At 47.9% G+C, this 18355-nt stretch overlaps 1 protein-coding gene across 1 annotated transcript in view; it reads left to right on the top strand.

Moving 5' to 3' along the window:
* Window positions 1-10722: 10722 nt before the first annotated feature.
* LOC120764571 (zinc finger protein 239-like) overlaps window positions 10723-18355 on the top strand; it is a 17166-nt gene continuing 9533 nt past the window's right edge. The window contains exon 1 of the mRNA XM_040088566.2: window positions 10723-10805. The gene's annotated coding sequence lies outside the window, so the exon portion shown is untranslated. The remainder of the gene's footprint in view (window positions 10806-18355) is intronic.

The following is an 18355-nucleotide window of genomic DNA, read 5'->3' as shown; positions in this document are numbered from 1 at the left end:
GCCCCCAAAAAGGGAAAACCCCCAACGCCCTTCGGCTGAGTGGAGTGACTCATTAAAGCAACATGGGTATTGATCTAGTATCGATACCTACCTGTGACGGACAAAAACTCTCTTAACAGTTTCAAGTTAGAAAGTGTATGTTTATTACGGCTGGGCTGAACTCGGGATATCTCCCTAATACCCGCTGCAAAATTTACAGGTCATTACAAAGCATTTTATTTACAAAAGTGTTGAATACGTAAAATACAAATACATATGCATACCCTTGTCACCTCCTATTCCTCGCTTCATAAGTTAATTGGCAAAAAGCCCATTAGGCATGCGTATTTTGTTTCCTAAAATGAGTCGGGGTTCTATTCTGGAGAGGGCTGACTAAAATGAGGAAGTAAGATGAGTCTTTCTCGTCCTGACCTTTCTACTTTTTCAATTCATTTGTGACAAGTGAATCCTTGGTAGAACTTATATTTTTCTGTGTTCAATGGTTCTTTTAAGCAGGAAATCTTCAGCTATCTTATGCCCCATTTACCACATTTTGGTTTTTGTTACAAGCACAGCTACATAAACACAAAACTGACAAGCAGTGAGTTACTAAATCCGGGATAGCTTATCTAAGTTCTGGCCTCTGTTAACTGCAAACAAAGCTTACCTATCTACTTCAGCTAACTCAGCAACTATTATCTTAACTTTCTTAAAAATCCTTAATTCTTTAAAATTAATGTCTCATTCCCCACTTCTTTGAAATGAGTAAATTCCTTTAGTCAGTATACAGAGTCTCCTTCATCTATCTAAGCCATACAGCTAGCGTCTCTCAAGACCAAGCCATACGCCTTTGATAATGATGTTAAAGCTGCCACTATCGCAGCATCTTCCAATTCTAAACAAGTATTACAACAGATAACACTTAACTTATGTTGATTCAAATAGGCAACACAACTATAGGTGGATTAAGGCATTCAGTATACTGGTTGCTGTCGGTGACCACTTAAAAAAGCACATCCCACTAATGATGAGACAAATGTTCCTTAAGATTTTTAAAAACCCCTTTGATGGTCTCTGTATCATGGTGTATCGTAATTCATCTCTTTTTCTATCTCTAATTTCTTTTAAGATTTAGGTTGGCCTTTATATATTGATGTGATATTACAGGTGCCCGATAGGAAAAATCACATTCTTTAATTCTAACAAAATTGCGAACACAAATTGAATTGAGTCTCGTCTCCAATTTGGTTGTCTCTCTTTATGGCGGGGCATGCTGTCCTAAGGCAGACACAGCCTTGTCCTATATACACAAGTGAAGTTGTCTGCCTGAATGTGTTTCAAAGCAGCAAATGCTTTGGTCTGTGTCTAAACATGTGTCTTTATCACTTTCTATCACATATGTACCTTAATTGTTTCTTTATAGAACAGGGCTCTAGGTTAATGATTTGCCACTTTCCTCCAATTTCTCATGCCCATATTCTGTGTTTGGGAGACAATACAGTCCCTTCATGGTTTAATCCTAGGGGAATCCTGGGTGAATTAAGTTTCCTGACGCATATTACTTTACTAGTTACAGGGTTATAGGTGAAATTGACTAAAGTCCACTAAGACTGAAGTTCTCTTTCTATATCAGAGGCATGGTCCCAGCCAATTTTGCAAATTTCAGCAGGGAATGTTCCTTTTCTAATTCCCTTGATAACTGCAGCAGCTACTGATTGCATCTAGAGTTGTGCTTGAGTACACTCTAGAGCCAGCGAGATGTGCCTAGCGCATTAATTATTACTTCATGATCTCACTCTTCTGTGTTTTCTCATTCTGGTAACACTTCTAGTCCTGTTCTTAGCAACTTAGCCAGATCCCTCTTATTCTTAAAATTGGGAGGCATACTTTTTGAAGTCAAGTGGTCTCGTCTATAAAGGAGTTCCTGAGAAATGGGGCACCTTCTGGCCGAATGTGAGAAGCATTTACTTGTACTCCTATTTTTACTTGTTTTAAAGACTACTTCTAAACCAGCTTCTGAACTCCTGTCTTCTTAATAGCTTATGGCTTAATTTTGGTAACTACAGGAGTTACTTGTTCCTCTACTTCTGGAACAGTTGGTATCTGGGTGATCAGAGCCTTTCTTGGCACTGGTGGAGTAATTTTGGTCTCGTTCTTATGGAACTCAGTACATCCCTGAGTGATGTTAAAGTCAATGTCAGAGCCCCTTACCGCACATCCCTCTATTTTGAGTCTAAACTCCAGGCATTTACTCAAGCATTTATCACAGCATTCAGGATCTGGATCTGGAGGAGTTTCATGGGTGGATGGTAAGCCTCATGGAACCCATTCTGTACAAATACATACTTACATCCTCAAACATCTCTTCTTTCCTACAAGTTTGTATTTGTGACTTTTAGTATCTTGTTTAAAGCCTTACGAGAGTAAGGATCATAAGCTCTTCCTTGGTACCAGTATATCTCGGTCACATTATACCTGTGTGGTATTGCATTAACTCTTGTTATGCTTAAGGTAATTACTACAATAGTTACAACTTTCTACATAATGTCCATAATAACTATTAGTCCATTCATTTGTTGTTCCGAGTGAACTTCAGCTTTAGTTCGTTATCACCTGGTGTGACTTTCTAAATTCCTTCTGGGGCTTTCTTCACTCAGGAGTGATGGATCCAGGCCTTCTGTTCTTTGATCTTGATTGCAGTGAAGGTAGTGAGGAGCACCTGGAATGGACCTTCCCACTGTGGTTCCAAGGTCTTTTCTGCAAAAGCCTTAACATACAGCTAATCCCCAGGTTGTACAATTATGTACTGGCCCATCTAGTTCTCTGCTTTGAGTTCCAGCCACATATTTCTCAATTTCTCTAAGTTGTTTATTTAGGGCCACCATATATCGAAATAAAGTGTGGTCCCCTGTCTGAGGATATGGTGGCTGGAACTCCAAATCATGGTATTATCTCTTGCAACAGTGCTTTGGTCACCTCTCGGGCCTCAGCTGTCCTGGCAGGAAAGGCTTCTGGCCATCCTGAAAATGTATCAGTTAACACCAATAGGTAACGATACCCTCCCTTCCTGGGCAGTCCTGTAAAATCAATTTGCCATTGTTGCCCAGGTCCACAACCTTTCCCAATTTGTCCCACTTTAGGCTTTGGGGTATTTTTAGGGTTAGTTCGGAGGCAAAGACTACACTGATGAGTTACTTGTATCACTGTGCCCTGCAATTTCCTGGCCATGATTCTTTCTTTCAAATGGTTATACAGGGCATCTATTCCCCAGTGTGTTTTCTCATGTTCCTTCTGTACTAATGACCACAACAAATAGGAGGGTACTACAACATTCCCTTCTTCTGTTACAGCCCATCCCTCCTGGTTATAACTTGCCTTTTCTACCTTGATAAGTTTCTTATCTTTTTTATTGTACATTGGCTTCAACAGAAACTCTACCATCTGGAATCAATGCTGCCTCAACAGCCTTATCAGGTACTTCACCTTTTGCTGCTTCTTTTGCCTCTCTGTCCACCAGCATATTCCCTTCTTCCAGTTCAGAGCTCACTTTTTGGTGTGCCTTTATGTGCATTATGGCTACTCTCTCAGGTAGCTGTACGGCATCTAATAGCCTCAGTATCTCTTGTGCGTGTTTAATTCTCTTGCCTTGTGAATTCAGCAGTGCTCTTTCCTTTCAGATGGCTCCGTGAGCATGAACCACCCCGAATGCATACCTTGAGTCCCTGTAGATGTTAATGGTCCAGACTCTATCACCTCCTTGCTTGTGGTAACTGCATACCCAGCATGTCTTCTTCCACTGATGACATACCTGCTTCCATCAGCAAACAGGTCTCAGCATCCTCAAGCGGGGTGTCCCTCAGATCCTGGCGGCTGGAGTAGGTGGCTTCAATGGTCTCCAGGCACTCATGGATCACTGGTTCTCCCATACTCCCGCTGAGGAAGGAAGCTGGGTTCACAATGTTAGCTACCACAATTTCAACATCATCTTGTTCAGAAACCTCTGTGGGGAGAGCCAATGTCCCCCTTTTGCCTCAAGGACTGCAGACATCGTGTGAGATACTAGCACAGTCATCTTCTGGCCTAGGGTGAATTTGCATGCCTCTTGGATGTTTATTGCTACTGCTGCAACTGCTCTGAGGCACCTTGGCCATCCTTTAGCTGCTGTGTCCAGTTGCTTGGAAAGATAGGCCACTGCCCTCTGGTACGGGCCTAAGTTCTGTGCTAATATTCCCAAGGCAATCCCTTGCTTCTTGTGGGAAAACAGGAAAAATTGATTACTCACATCTGGAAGTCCTAGGGCTGGAGCTGACATAAGGGCTTTCTTTAGTTGGTCAAAGGCTCGAGTTGCTGCTTTTGTCCACTGAAGATCTCTGCTCCCTTCCGTGATCAAGTCATACAGAGGTTTAACAAGCAACCCATAGTTGTAAATCCACAGTCTGCACCACCCTGTCATGCCTAAAAGGTTCTTAGTTCTTTCACTGTCTGAGGTTTCAGGGTCTGGTATATTGCTTCCTTGTGATCCTGCCCCAAAGTCCTTTGTCCAGCACTCACTTCATAACCCAGGTAAATAACTGTTTGCCGCAAAAGTTGGGCTTTCTTCTGGGATACGCAATACTCTTGCAGGCCTAGAAAGTTTAGGAGGCTTACTGTCCAGTCGACGCATGTCTCCTGGGTCCGGGTGGCTATTAAGAGATCATCCACATACTGGAGTAACTGTCCTTCTCCTGGTGGAGGTTCCCAGGACTCTAAATCCTTGGCAAGCTGCTCCCCAATTATAGTGGGGGAGTTCTTGTACCCCTGCGGTAACACACACCATGTGAACTGAGTTTCTCTTCTAGTTTTAGGGCTTTCCTACTCAAATGCAAAAATTTTCTGGCTGGCTTCATGGAGAGGGAGGCAAAAGAAAACATCCTTTAGATGTAGAACAGTAAACCAAGTTAGTTCAGGTGCTAAACGGGTTAACAAGGTGTAGGGATTGGCAACCACTGGATACAAGTCTTCAGTTACCTTGTTAACAGCCCTTCAATCTTGTACTAATCTGTATGACCCATCAGGTTTCTTTACTGGCAGAATAGGAGTATTAAAATCAGATTGACACTCTCTCAGTAGTCCTAGCTGCAGAAAGTTCTCAATAATTGGGCTAACCCCTCCTATATATTCTTTCTTTAGGGGGTATTGTTTAACCCTTACTGGCTGTCCTCCCTCTTTAAGCCTGGTTTGCACTGGTAGTGCATTCTTTGCTCTTCCTGGTATATTGGAGGCCCATACTCCTGGAAATACTTGATCCATTATTTTCCTAAAATTTTCCTTTTCACTTGCCACTTCAATTTCTTTGGTTATTAGCATTAAGCTTAGCAGTTCTACATATTGTTGATCTGTTACTTCCAAACTCATTTCCCCATTTTTGAATATTATTCTTGCTTCCAGCTGCTCTAGCAAATCTCTGCCCAAAAGCGCAGATGGAGCATTAGGCATGTATAAAAATCGATGGACGCCCTACTGTTTACTTAATTTATACTTCAATGGTTTGCAAAAATAAGCTCTTTCAGATTGGTCAGTTGCCCCTTTTACCATAACATAGTCATTGGTTACAGGTATTAGGGCCTTATTCAACACGGAAAATGTTGCCCCTGTCTATCAAAAATTTCACTTCTTTTTCTTTGTTCCCCAGTTTGGCTATAACCAGAGGGTCCCCTAGGGTAGGGCCCTCCGGTCCCCCTCAGTCCTCCTTTACATGAGCAACTACTTTTTCCTTTTTCTGATCACCTTTTCTATGTTCATCACCCTTTCTTAATTCTGGGCACTGGTTTTTCCAGTGACCAAATTTTTTGCAAAATGCACATTGATCTTTTCCTAGTTGAGGTGGTCCTTGTTTTGGTGGACTTTGCCCACGTTTTCTCTTTTCTCCTTTTTTACTACCGCTACTGATTTCTTCATCCCTTGTTTATATCCTTCTTTCTGGTTACTAAAACTTTTAATGCCTCATTTAGTAAAGTTTTTAAATTCCGGCTGTTTGGACCCCGGATCTTTTGGAGTGTCCACCTGATGTCTCCTGTGGATTGTCCTAAAAATAAATTTATTAATTGCTGTGTTCTGTCACCGTGAAACACAAAGAAATCACATGAAGACTAGAGATTTCTGCAGAGGTTCTTCTGATCCAGCTTCTAGCTGAAAGGGCGGAGAGAAGAGACCCCTTTGTTTATTCTTTTACTTTTATACATTTGTGGGTCTAGCAGAAGATTGGCTTTTTGGGGTTTCCACCCCTCAGCTTCAGTGGCCAGACGAATTGTCAGTTACAATTGTTTTCAGGTTAGAAATATGCAAACAAAGGACAAAGAATGAAAAACAAAGGATTTGTTTATATTACTTCTGTGGGAAAGGTAGAAAAACTGCTCTAATATTCTACAGTAACTAAAAGATCTGACTCCATTTATGAAAATCAAAAAGCTAATAAAAAAACCCAGAAAAACCAGGGTAACAGTGTTCCTTCATCAGATCCAGGATCCAGGGTGGTGTGTGTTGGCGCATTGTGTCTCGCAGGTGATCTAGAAATTCAGAAGGTGTTTGAGAGGGGCCCTGTTTGATAGCATATAACACTGACCAGTTTATGGTTTTGGGGATTGCTCTTTCTAGCCCTTTTAATATCAGTTCTTGGTATCTCTTTAACCGTCCTAACCCCTCATCATCATTAGGATCCCAACCTGGGTCTTGAAAGGGAAATACATCTTTAACATCCTCCTGTGTTGTCCTACAATCATCCTCAGCCAGATCCCCAGCCACTTTCAAAACTAATTGCTCCTCAGTTTCTGTTAAGGCATCAAGTAGCAGTTGCAGATCTGCCCAATCAGGTGAATGCTGCTTAATCATATCTCAGCACCAAAAATTTCTCGGCTATTTCTGCCAGCTCTGGGCATAAGTTCTGGGCTCTCTGCTTTCTGCACACAATCAAAACCTTTTCTTAGAGAGACCCAACTCCAAACACCAACCGTTTTAGGCTCGCAAAGAAAATAGCCAGGGGTCCCTCACGACCCCAAACACACTCCACCAGAAGTTTCTACAAGGTCTCACCGAAAAATCCTACGGATTTCAGCCGGGACACCACAAACAAATCCCTCCGTGAGAAGGAGGTGGGGGGTAACCATGATCCCACGCTGCCTCTCCATTCCTCTGTGGTTAGGGACTGCACCACCAGGACTTTAAAATATTACCACACACTCTAGCAACTGCAAGCCTCACAAACAAGCAAAACCATATTTTTTTAACTAAAACACTCACTCGCTAAAAAAACTTCTTAGGGTTTTACAAGGAGTTTAGAGACGCGGCCCGAGGCTGCAGAGCCTGGATTCCCCTGCGGTTATCAGGGAAACAAATCATCCCCTCCCAATTGCTGGGGCTGGCTGAGGTTTCAAACCGCCTTACGCCGCTCGCTCCTTTTAGCTCAAAAAAAAAGAAATTTTAACTTACACAAATGCTTTTTTCACCTAACAAAACGTCAGCAAAATGCTGTTGCCAAAAGCACACGCTGTTCACGCTCACACACAGTCTAATTCCCCTCCAGCACACAATCTGGATACAAAACTACCACTTTAAATCCTTCCTCTCTCAAACAGAGGGATCCCTCCGCTGATCAGGCAGGGAATTCAAAAGGCTTTTACAACTTCAAGCTTGCAACACTCGTAAAAACACTTACACAGGTTACTAACACACTCCAAAATCACACAAATCAAAATGCTTACAACACAAACTCTCACAGACCACGATACATACGGTGCACCAATAATTCTTCCACACCTGAAGACACAAACACACAAAACCACGAGACCACAAAACGCGGATCCGTTCACACCACACACACCCGGTGTGCGCGGGGCCGCAATCGGGATTTTCCGCGACCCACAACGAGACCCTTCGCGTCCCAGCACGGGCTCGCCACTCGGATTATGGATTGTCAAGGTACCTTTAAACCACAAACTGAAACCGGAGCCACCACTGCTCCTAATACACAACAACAAAACCGGTTATTTCACTGCCGCCGCTGCCCCCTCACGGGACACGGACTACCAAGGCACCTTTAAACTGCGAGCTGACACAACAAAACCCAGTCACCGCTGTCCCCACTACGGGACACGGACTACCAAACCACTGACACCAGGCTCCGCAGAGCTGTCACAACTGTTACAAACAAACCCAAGAGGCGTATGTTGTGCACGAGACGTCTCTCAGTGTCTTACCAACTGCCTGTACCAAGGTACCTCTTTTCAAGTATAAACATACCTTCTGTCCGTAGTTCCAGCAGGTTCTGGTCTTTCCCCGGGTAGTCAGTGTGACCACAGGAGCCCTCTTCCCAGAAAATTCTGGGTGGGCGCCCAGAGGGGTCCTGGACCCCGTTGGCCCCACGGCCAGAGACAGCAGTCTCCCACCTGGCTCGCCAAAATGACTTATTAAAGAAATCTGGGTATTGATCTAGTATCGATACCAAATTGTGACAGACAAAAACTCTCTAACAGTTTGAAGTTAGAAAGTGCATGTTTATTACGGCTGGGCAGCACGAAGGATATCTCTCTAATATGCACTGCGAAATTCACAGGTAATTACAAAGCCTTTTATTTACAAAAGTGTTGAATACCTAAAATACAAATACATATTCATACCCCTGTCACCTCCCATTGCTCGTTTCGTATGCTAATTGACAAAAAGAGCTATTAAGCATGCGTATTTTGTTTCCTAAAATGAGTCGGGGTTCTATTCTGGGGAGGGGTCACTAAAAATGAGGAAGTAAGATGAGTCTTCCTCGTCCTGACCTTTCTACCTTTTCAATGAATTCGTGACAAATGAATCCTTGGTAGAACTTATAGTTTCCTGTGTTCAATGGGTTCTTTAAGCAGGAAGTCTGCCGTTATCTTATATCTTATTTACTGCGTTTTGGGTTTTGTTACAAGCACACCTACATAAACATAAAGCTGACAAGCAATGAGTTACTAAATCCGGGATAGCTTATCTAAGATCTGGGCTCTGTTAACTGCAAGCAAAGCTTATCCACCTACTTTAGCTATTTCAGCAACTATTATCTTAACTTTCCTAAAATCCCTAATTCTTCAAATTTAATATCTCACACCCAGCAGCATTTGGGATCTCAGGGCTTTTGGGATGCAGAATTTGGGATTTGGGATCATTTTAGCATTGGGGTTTGGGTATCCAGCAGCATTTGAGATCTGGAGTTTGGGATTTTTTAGGATCCAGGATCTGGGATTTGAAAGCATTTGGGCCATTCCTTGGGATCCAGCAGGACTTGGGATCATTTCAGACCCCCAGGGTCCCCGAACCCCCCGATATCCCCGAAGGGCCCCTTTGTCTCCCCTCCAGCCGCTCCCATTGCTGGCCCCGCCCCTTTCCCCGCCCCCATTTCCTCACCTCCAGGCCCCGCCCACTTTCGGCTTCTCCGCGCGCGGGTCGCGGTGAATCTGCTCAGGGCTGAGTGCGGGGACCTTGGGGACACGAGCGGCCACTTGGTCCTGGCGTGGCGCGGTCACGGGAGCCGCCAGCTCGCCCAGGGTGGCCACCACGGCCAATAGAGCCTCCAGCAGCTGGGGAGGGAACAGGGGAGGTGGCGGGGACCTCGTGGCACTTGTGGCCTCCTGGGGTGGCCCCTGTGCCCTCCCGGGATCCCTTTTGTCCCCTCCCTGGGGGGCGCAGCCCTCTGCCGCCCCTGTGCCACCCCCCACTGTCCCCTCTGCCACCCTCGGTCCCCTCCACCCTTTTGTCACCTTCATCCTTCCTGTCATGCCCTCCTGTCCCTTTGGGAACCCCTGACCCCTCCTGCCAACCTCGTGTCCCCCCGTCCCCTCTCCCAGCCCACACCGGGATTGTCGCACCTCTCGAGGCTCCATGGCCGCTGGGGACACTCCGGGGAGCGGGGGGGGGGCACGCCCGGGTGACACTCGAGGAACGGGCGGGTCCGGGTGCGGCCCCTCAACCCCCGCCGGTCCGGCCCCCGCGCCCGCCGCTGTCACCGCCGGGGTCACAGCCAGGGGGGACAGGGGACAGGGCTGCTCCCTTCCCACGTTCCATCCCGGTTGCCGGAGCCTTGGAGCTGCCCTGGGGGCCCTGGGGCTGCCCCGGGGGCTGCGCCCCGAGCCGGGGCCCCTTCCCAGCGCTCACAGTCTGCCCATCCAGCCTGGAGCAGCCAGCGAGGGCTTCAGCTGGGACGGCAGAGAGGCGCTGCTGGGGGGGCACCTCACCTGGGTTTGGTTCGTTCTTCCAAATTCTGAGAAAAACGACTTTGGGAGTTTTCTGCCAGAAATCTCCCTTCTCCTCCACTCAGCCGAAGGGCGTTGGGGGTTTTCCCTTTTTGCGGGCAATCAAAGCCATGCACTGCTGCTCCTAATTCGGGGTAGGAGAACTGACGGCGTTCCTCTGAGCCGGTGGCAGCGAACACGCAGGGCTGGGAAAGGCGGGCCGGGAGCTGCGGAGAACTTGGTTTGTGTTTTCAGATCATCGCCGCCTCGGGCCCGGGCCCGTCCCAGGGCTGTTGCTCATCTCCGCCTTTCCCCTCACACAGCCCGGGGGGCGCGGAGAGCGCGGGCCGAGGCTGGGCCGCGTGCACAGCCCGCCGCTGGCTGCGATTGGGCGATTGTGCCGTCACTCATCATTCTGGCGCGCTGATTGGGCAGAGCGGGGCCAAGCCCGGCCCCGGGGCCGCCCCCTCCCCGGGCGCCCCTGGCGCAGCAGAGCCGCCATTGGCGGAGCGTCTGTGCGGGCCCGGGAGCGGCGGCAGCGGCCGGAGCCCGGTGAGGCGGCGGCGGAGCTCGGAGGCGGCCCCAGCGCAGGTGGGAGCCGCGCTGGGTTCTGCCGGGGCTCGGGGCTGGCTGCGGGCCGAGGGGGCGTCCGGGGGCTCTGGCGGGTTCCTTGTGCTGTGTCCGCCCCGTGTTGCCCGTGGCCTGAGGGCGCTGCGGGAGCGGCTGCCCGCGGTCTCCTTGCCGCTGGGGCCTCGGCAGGAGCCGGTGCCGGAGCAGCGCTGCCTCGTCCCGCTTCCTGTGGGTAGCACGGAGGTGGCTGCCCTGTCCCCGGGAGTGTGCGTGAAAATTGGCGTCTCCAGAGGTTTGTGTCCCCAAAGGAGACAGAGGAGTCCTGTAAAAGTGCCTTTATTCCTGAACAAAGGGAGAGGCCATGCGGCATTTGCCATGGGGTCTCTTTGATCGTTGTAGTACGCAGCTTCCTTTTTATCCAGATTTTGCCTTCTGCGTCTCCCTCTCCCTTTGCCCAGTGGCGAAGGTACTTGGAAAGTTGAGACTTCCCGATCCGCCTACTGCATGTCCTCGTTAATATGCACTCCCCCTTTTATATAACGTCCGATATTCATGTCTCTGTTCAGTCTTTGTTCTTCTTCTCGATGTTCAGGAGTTTAGCAGGATCTTGGCTGAGCAGCAGTCCGTGTCAATGAGTAACATTTTCTGAAACTGATGATTTCTCCTATTACTTCCTTATTTCCAAGTCTCTGACTCTATCTCCAAGCAGATTCACTGTTTGACTCTGTTTTTTCTTCCTGGGTCCTGTTTGGATTTGGGATTATTCTCAGTGACCTCCTTCCTTGTCCTTTTGGAGCCGATTGTGGCTCAGGAGGCCTGGCTGCCACCTGCATCCCCTTGCTCCCGTGCTGAATGAGCTGCACTCAGCAAGGTGTCTGTGCATGGTCAAAAGATGAGAGTTGCTGTAGCAGAGAAGAGGAGAAAGAGCATTCGTTTAACCCATGGTGTGCCAGGGGACCACTAACCCGTGTCCTATTCCCATCCTTTCCACGTTTGGACCAATACATGAGCTGCTTTTTTATTTCCTTTGTTGCTTGTTTCACCACTTTTCGGTTGTTGTCTAGTCTAGTTGCGAACAGGATCTCGAGTCATTTAATTTTCCACACTGTGCTCCTCCTGCTAATAGATAATCTGATCCCATGGTGAAATGTCTTGTTCATTTGAGTGGATTGATCGGCCAGACTCAGGAGCTGGATCTGTCTGGTTGCTTATTATTTCGAGACATCTTGTAATCTAATTATGGCATTGAAATGATAAATGGGTTCTCTGGCTCCTGATATGAATTCATTAGGGTTCCCTGGGGCTGCTTCATGGTGGTGTAGGATTTGTTCTGGTGGCTGTTCATCTTTTCCTCATTTTTGGTTGCTCCCTCCGGACAGGGCTGCATCAATTGATCTCTTTTCTCTGATTAAGTCATCACATACTTGGATTTCCAACTGATTTCTCTGAACTTGTGGTAGCAAGAACACCTCAGTGGTCTCATGCTCCTTGTGTGACATAGACAGTGACAGCACATGTTGGAGTGGGGAGAGGGATGATTCCCCCGCAGTTCTTTTAGTGAAGTTTTCACAGCATTCTGCATTTGCTGTTTTCCTTTGCAGCTGCACCAGTTTGTGTTGCAGAGTCAGATATCCTGAGTGTGGGCTCTGCCTTTGGCTGTGCAAATTCCATCTGTGCAAGCAGGCAGAGCTTGGGGTGAGGGGCAGAGGGAATCAGCCCAATTCCTGCCCCAGGCAAGAAGACCCTGCTGCATTGTCCACACTTTTCCCCAGCAGTGTTAATTTACATTTCTAAAGCTCCTCTCCTGGCTGCCTGGAATTATGCTTCTCTTCAGAGCAAGCCTTGAATGACTCACGCGTGGTCCCCCCACAATCTGCTTCTTTTTTTCTTTTTGTTTTTCTTTAACAATATTTATTAAGTGTTTATTTCTCAAAGGGTCACCTTTAAAGCTCTTCTAGTTTTGCAAAATGCAGCCTAAATGTGAACATCGAAAAACTCATATCAAAATTCTGCCATCACTAAGAGCCATGATTCTCGAGTGTTTTTCCTGAGATTCAGGTGGTTTTAAAGTCCTTTGCCTTCTGCAAAGCCGTGAGCCGGATGCAAGAAAGAGACAGAGTCTTCAGGTTCTGATTTCTCAAGGTTGCACGATTTGTTTATTATTTCTTGTCTTACAATTCCTTCTGTGCCCAGCCAAGATCTGTGCAACTGCTCTGGCATCTGATGACTCCCCCTGAGTTGGGAGGTCTTTTTTTACAGTTACTTGCCAACACCTACTACCTATACTAAACGGGTCATCTCTACTCTGACCCAATCTCATTAAATTACTTTGTGGTGGTTTCAGGCAGATTTTGGGTGAAATCCTCCCAAGGGGCCCCCCTCCCCTCCCCCAACCAGTTCGGGAAAAAGACTTCCTCAGAGAGAAGTGGAAAAAACCTGTTTATTAAACAGGCAAAGCACGCCCAGCACAATACCCGATGACAAGAGCTTCGTGCCGCTTACAGAGGGATAACAGACTTAAATAAAGTCTCCTCTTGAGGGTCGTCACTGTGCTCCACCGCTCCGTCTCCGCTGACGTTGGGAGAAAAGGAGATGTGCAGGGCTGGTCTTGGTGGGGTGGGTCCCCTGTGGAGGCCCCCGGTGCTTCCCCCAGGTCCTTAGTCTGGAGAGGTTGGAACAGTTCCGAGGAGAGGGCAAAAAAGCAAAAAGGAAGGAAAAAAAAGGACAAGAAAAAGAAAAAAACCAAAAAGCTTCAGCTATTCTACAGCGTCTAACTACGCTAGCACTGAACTAACTAACTGCCCGGGAAAAAACAGCAGAGCTTCTTTCGTCTTGCCGTGTTCCAACTCCCCCGTTTCAAGGTCACTCCGATGAGCAGAGTTTTCCTGGGGAAAAACAAACCGCGCTTGCCCTCCCCCCTGCACCCAACAGACGACTGGGGATACACAGTCACCCCATGACATCTTCCACCCCTTATCCCCATATCGTCGACTTATAGACAGAACCAATGTATATTCCACATAAAACTTCCATCCATTCTCCCCACAAAAAAGAATACAAGCAATACCCATCATGCTCCTGTCATGTTCCACACTGAGCCACTGAATCCAGGCCCCAGGCTGCAGGGCAGCAGGATTCCTCTCTCACTTACTCATACCTTCAACACTTGCTCATACTTTCAACACTTAACACATACCCTCTCACTTACATATTTCCTTCTATTTCATTCTGCGTGGTTTAATGTACAATGGCAATAGCATTTAGCAGACAGTGATGTTTATAAATGATTCTCACCCAACAATCAGATCTCCCTGAGGTACACATCGTGTTGTTCCATCTTTCTGCATTATCCACCATGTGCAACCTGGTCCCTGAGCAAAGACAACCCCACGAATGGGTTTGTCTGTACTTGAGGCAGACTTGATCCACACTGTCTTCCCTAACAGACTTCTGACATGCACCACTGGGACTTTATCTCCATCTATTGTATGCAGAGGCTCAGCCTGGGCAGGGCCTGCTCGGTTGGTGGAGCCTCGGGTGTTGACTAACCAGGTGGCCTTTGCCAAATGCTGCTCCCAATTCTTGAAAGATACCCCCCCCCCCAATGCTTTCAACTGGGTTTTTAACAATGCATTGTGCCTCTCCACTTTGCCTGCAGCAGGTGCATGGTAGGGAATATGGTACACCCACTCAATGCCATGTTCCCTAGCCCAGGTGTTTATAAGGCTGTTCTTGAAATGAGTCCCATTGTCAGACTCAATTCTGTCGGGGGTACCATGCCTCCACAGGACTTGCTTTTCAAGGCCCAGGATAGTGTTTCAGGCAGTAGCATGGGGCACAGGGTTGGTCTCCAGCCACCCCGTGGTGGCTTCCACCATGGTCAGCATACAGCACTTGCCTTGGTGGGTTTGGGGAAGGGTGATGTAGTCAATCTGCCAGGCTTCCCCGTACTTATTCTTGGACCATCGCCCGCCATACCACAGGGGCTTCACCCGCTTGGCCTGTTTGATGGCAGCACACGTCTCACAGTCGTGGATAACCTGAGAAATACTGTCCATGGTTAGATCCACCCCTCGGTCTCGGGCCCACTTATAGGTGGCATCTCTACCCTGATGGCCTGAGGCATCATGGGCCCATTGAGCTAGGAACAACTCTCCCTTGTGTTCCCAATCTAAATCAATCTTTGACACTTCTATTTTTGCTGCCCGATCTACCTGCTCGTTGTTTCGATGCTCCTCATTAGCTCTACTCTTGGGGATGTGGGCATCTACGTGGCGGACTTTCACAGGTAGTCTCCCTACCCTGGTAGCAATGTCTTTCCACTCCTTAGCAGCCCAAATTGGTTTCCCTCCACGCTGCCAATTAGCCTCTTTCCACCTCTTCAGCCATCCCCACAGAGCATTGGCTACCATCTATGAATCGGTATAGAGGTAGAGCCTCTCTTTCAGCAATATCCAAGGCCAATTGAACAGCCTTGAGTTCTGCAAGTTGACTTGATCCACCCTCTCCTTCAGTGGCCTCAGCAACCTGTCGTGTGGGGCTCCACACGGCTGCTTTCCACGTCCGGTTCATCCCTACAATACGACAGGAACCGTCAGTGAAAAGGGCATAATGCGTCTCCTCTGCTGGCAATTGGTTGTATGGTGGAGCCTCTTCAGCCCGTGTCACTTGCTCTTGTTCTTCATCTGTGAGGCCAAAATTTTCACCCTCAGGCCAATTGGTAATTATTTCCAAAATCCCAGGGCAATTCAGTTTACCCATACGGGCGCGCTGCGTAATAAGAGCGATCCACTTGCTCCATGTGGCATCAGCGGCATGATGGGTGGAGGGAACCTCCCCTTTGAACATCTACCCTAGCACAGGCAGTCGGGGTGCTAGGAGGAGTTGTGCCTCTGTACCAATCACCTCCGAGGTGGCTTTATATTACAATTATCCACTCTCCCTAGCCGGGGAGCGTCTACGTTGGGTACCAGAACCTCTGATCTGTATTGCTGAGATTTGGAGAAGGTCTTCTCTAATCTTCTCTGTGAGTCTCTTATGATTCTCATCTATCTTATCCTCTAGTTTCTGTAGACGTGTTTCTACAGCTGCTGCGATTCTGGCGTGTGTTGGGCCATGCACAGCATCTGCATATGCTCAGAGCTTCTTTGCCATATCAAGCACCGTCTCCTCCATGTCCTCCTGCTTCATTACTGCTAAAGCAGAAGCGTATTCTAATGGCCCGAGTCGTATAAGTTTTCGCCACATCACAGATGTACATGATACCAAGTCTGCGTTCCTAGTGTTTATGTCATCTGAGAAAAACACCTCTGCCACTGAAGAAGTTAGAATTCCTTTTGGCACCCTGTTAGGTGACGTGGTGTTAGCAGAAGATACTTGAGCCTTCCTGTTCAGGGCATTTCAGTCCCAGGCTCTCACAAGCACACACAGCTCTGCCGGTTGAGCTGACCATGTGGGCGGTAACCTGAGCTTTGTCTAATTCCCTTTCCTAAATAATAGCCTGTCTTGTAACTCTTTTCCCTTCTCCTGCCCTCTAAGACCCATCCATAAACAGATTTTCTCCCTCAGGCCAGGGAATGTCTCATAAATCTCTCCTAGGCTGGGTCTGGAGCTCTGTCACTTGAATGCAGTCCTGGGTTTCTTGCCAGCCCCCTGTCCAGGCTGTTGAAACAGGAGGCTGGGTTCAACCCTTCCCCTGTCCTCAATTCTGCATCCTCCTGTGCCACTGAACAAGTTTCATACTGTAATAACCGAGCACAGCTCTTTTGGTTATCAAAGCTTGAACTTGATGCCAGACTTGAACAACAGGAGCTCCTTGTGCTGTCAGTGTTCAGGCCTCAGGTCCCCTTAGAGCTGTGGCTGCACAATTGTGCAGACAATGAGGGGGCCACTCTGGCCAGTGGGTTAAATACTGTAGCACAAGAATTCCTTTGGCATGGCCCTGTTTCACATTCACATACAATTCCAATTCCTTTTCTGAGTCTGGAAGAGCCATGGCTGGGGCGTCAATCATTTTAGGTTTTTTTAAATTTTCTCAAGTTTTGTTCTCTTTCTCATGTCCATACCATAACATTGAGGCTGTCTGGGGTTAGAAAGCCATACAACGTTCTGGCTAGAACAGAGAATCCTCAATCCGTGTCCTGCAATTCCCTGTTAATCCTCAGAATTGTCGTAGCTCCTTGTTAGTCCTGGGTAATGTTACTTCTGAGATTCCCTGGCCCCTTTCTGGGTCAATACATCACAAACTTTCAGTCAAAATATGTCCCAAGTATTTAACCTTTTTCTCCATTTGTGCCTTTTTTTTTTTTTCAAATACTGAAAGATGCTTTTTAGTCTGAAAATTGAGCCATTTCACAGAGGCTGCTTCTCCTTCCTCTAATTGTCCTCCTGACTGAAGCAAATAATCCACATCCTGCATTGACCCCATCCCTGGGGGTGAGGAGAATTCTTTTGATATTTTCTGCAAGGCTGGCCTGAATAAAGCTGGTGCTTCCGTGCATCCCTGCAGAAGAACCATCCATGTCTTTATCGTATTCTCCTTTTCCTCTTGTTCCCAGTCAAAGGCCAACTCCTGTTCAGCATCCTGTGTAAGTGGGCATCCCCAGAAAGCATCTTTTCCATCAAGTTCTGAATGGTAGCAGTGTGAGGAGGGAGCCTGGTTGCAGATGGTGTAAGGATCTGAGACTGTGGGGTGCCTCGGTTTAATAATCTCATTTCTTATTCCTAGGTCCTGCAGCATTCTATAGACTCCATCTGGTTTCTTGATTGGCAGCACTGGAGCATTCCAGGGAGAGATGCCAGGCTCCAAAAGCCCTGCCTTTAACAGGGGCTCAATGCCAGGCTGTGAGCCCTTCCTTCCCTCCCTTGGAATAGGGTATTGCTTTTAGACACCACTTGTCCTGGTTGCTTGAGAGTAATTTGGCTCGGTATCAGACCCACCCTGAATGTTCTCAAGGGCTCCAGTGTGGTGGGTCCCTGGTGGAATGGGAGCTCTGCCACCCCTAACAATCCATGTCCATGCAGGGGTGGACTTGCTCCTTCTGAGGCTGCTGCTGTCTGTGCTTCCAGTGTCCTTGAGGCCTGCAGATGGAACCCTGATTCCTTCCCAGGGGCTGTTTGGGTTGGCTCTCCCCTGCCAAGGAGGGCAATGCCTCTGCCAGGTCCTTGTGGCCGAGCCCGTCCCCTGGGTCCTGGGGCCCCCTTGGGCCCTGGGGTTCATCCCTCAGGGGCTGTAGAAACTCTGCCATGGCCTTTGGCTTCACCTTGGCCTTTTCCTCACCTCTTCTTGCGTTCACCTGCTGTGCCTTTGTGACCAACTGCTCCAGGGGCTTCTTGTGCCACTGCTGCAGCCCCCCTGACTGCCTGTGGGTGCTCATCCTCTGACAGCTGCTGAGCTCTCTGCAAGGGCATTCCTTTCTCCAGTGACCCAAACAAAATCCTTCAAAGATGATCTTGATCCTTGCATGAATAACCCACATTTCCCAGATGTTTCTTCCTGCTCCTGGTCCTTGTGCTCGCGCTGCCCTCCCCAGCCCGTATCCCAGAGGCGGTGCCTGTCCTGCCGCAGTGTC

Source organism: Hirundo rustica, chromosome 31 (genome assembly GCF_015227805.2).
Source record: "Hirundo rustica isolate bHirRus1 chromosome 31, bHirRus1.pri.v3, whole genome shotgun sequence".
Lineage (NCBI taxonomy): Eukaryota > Metazoa > Chordata > Aves > Passeriformes > Hirundinidae > Hirundo > Hirundo rustica.
Note: the sequence above shows the minus strand (reverse complement) of the source record. Positions and strands in the feature narration are given on the sequence as shown.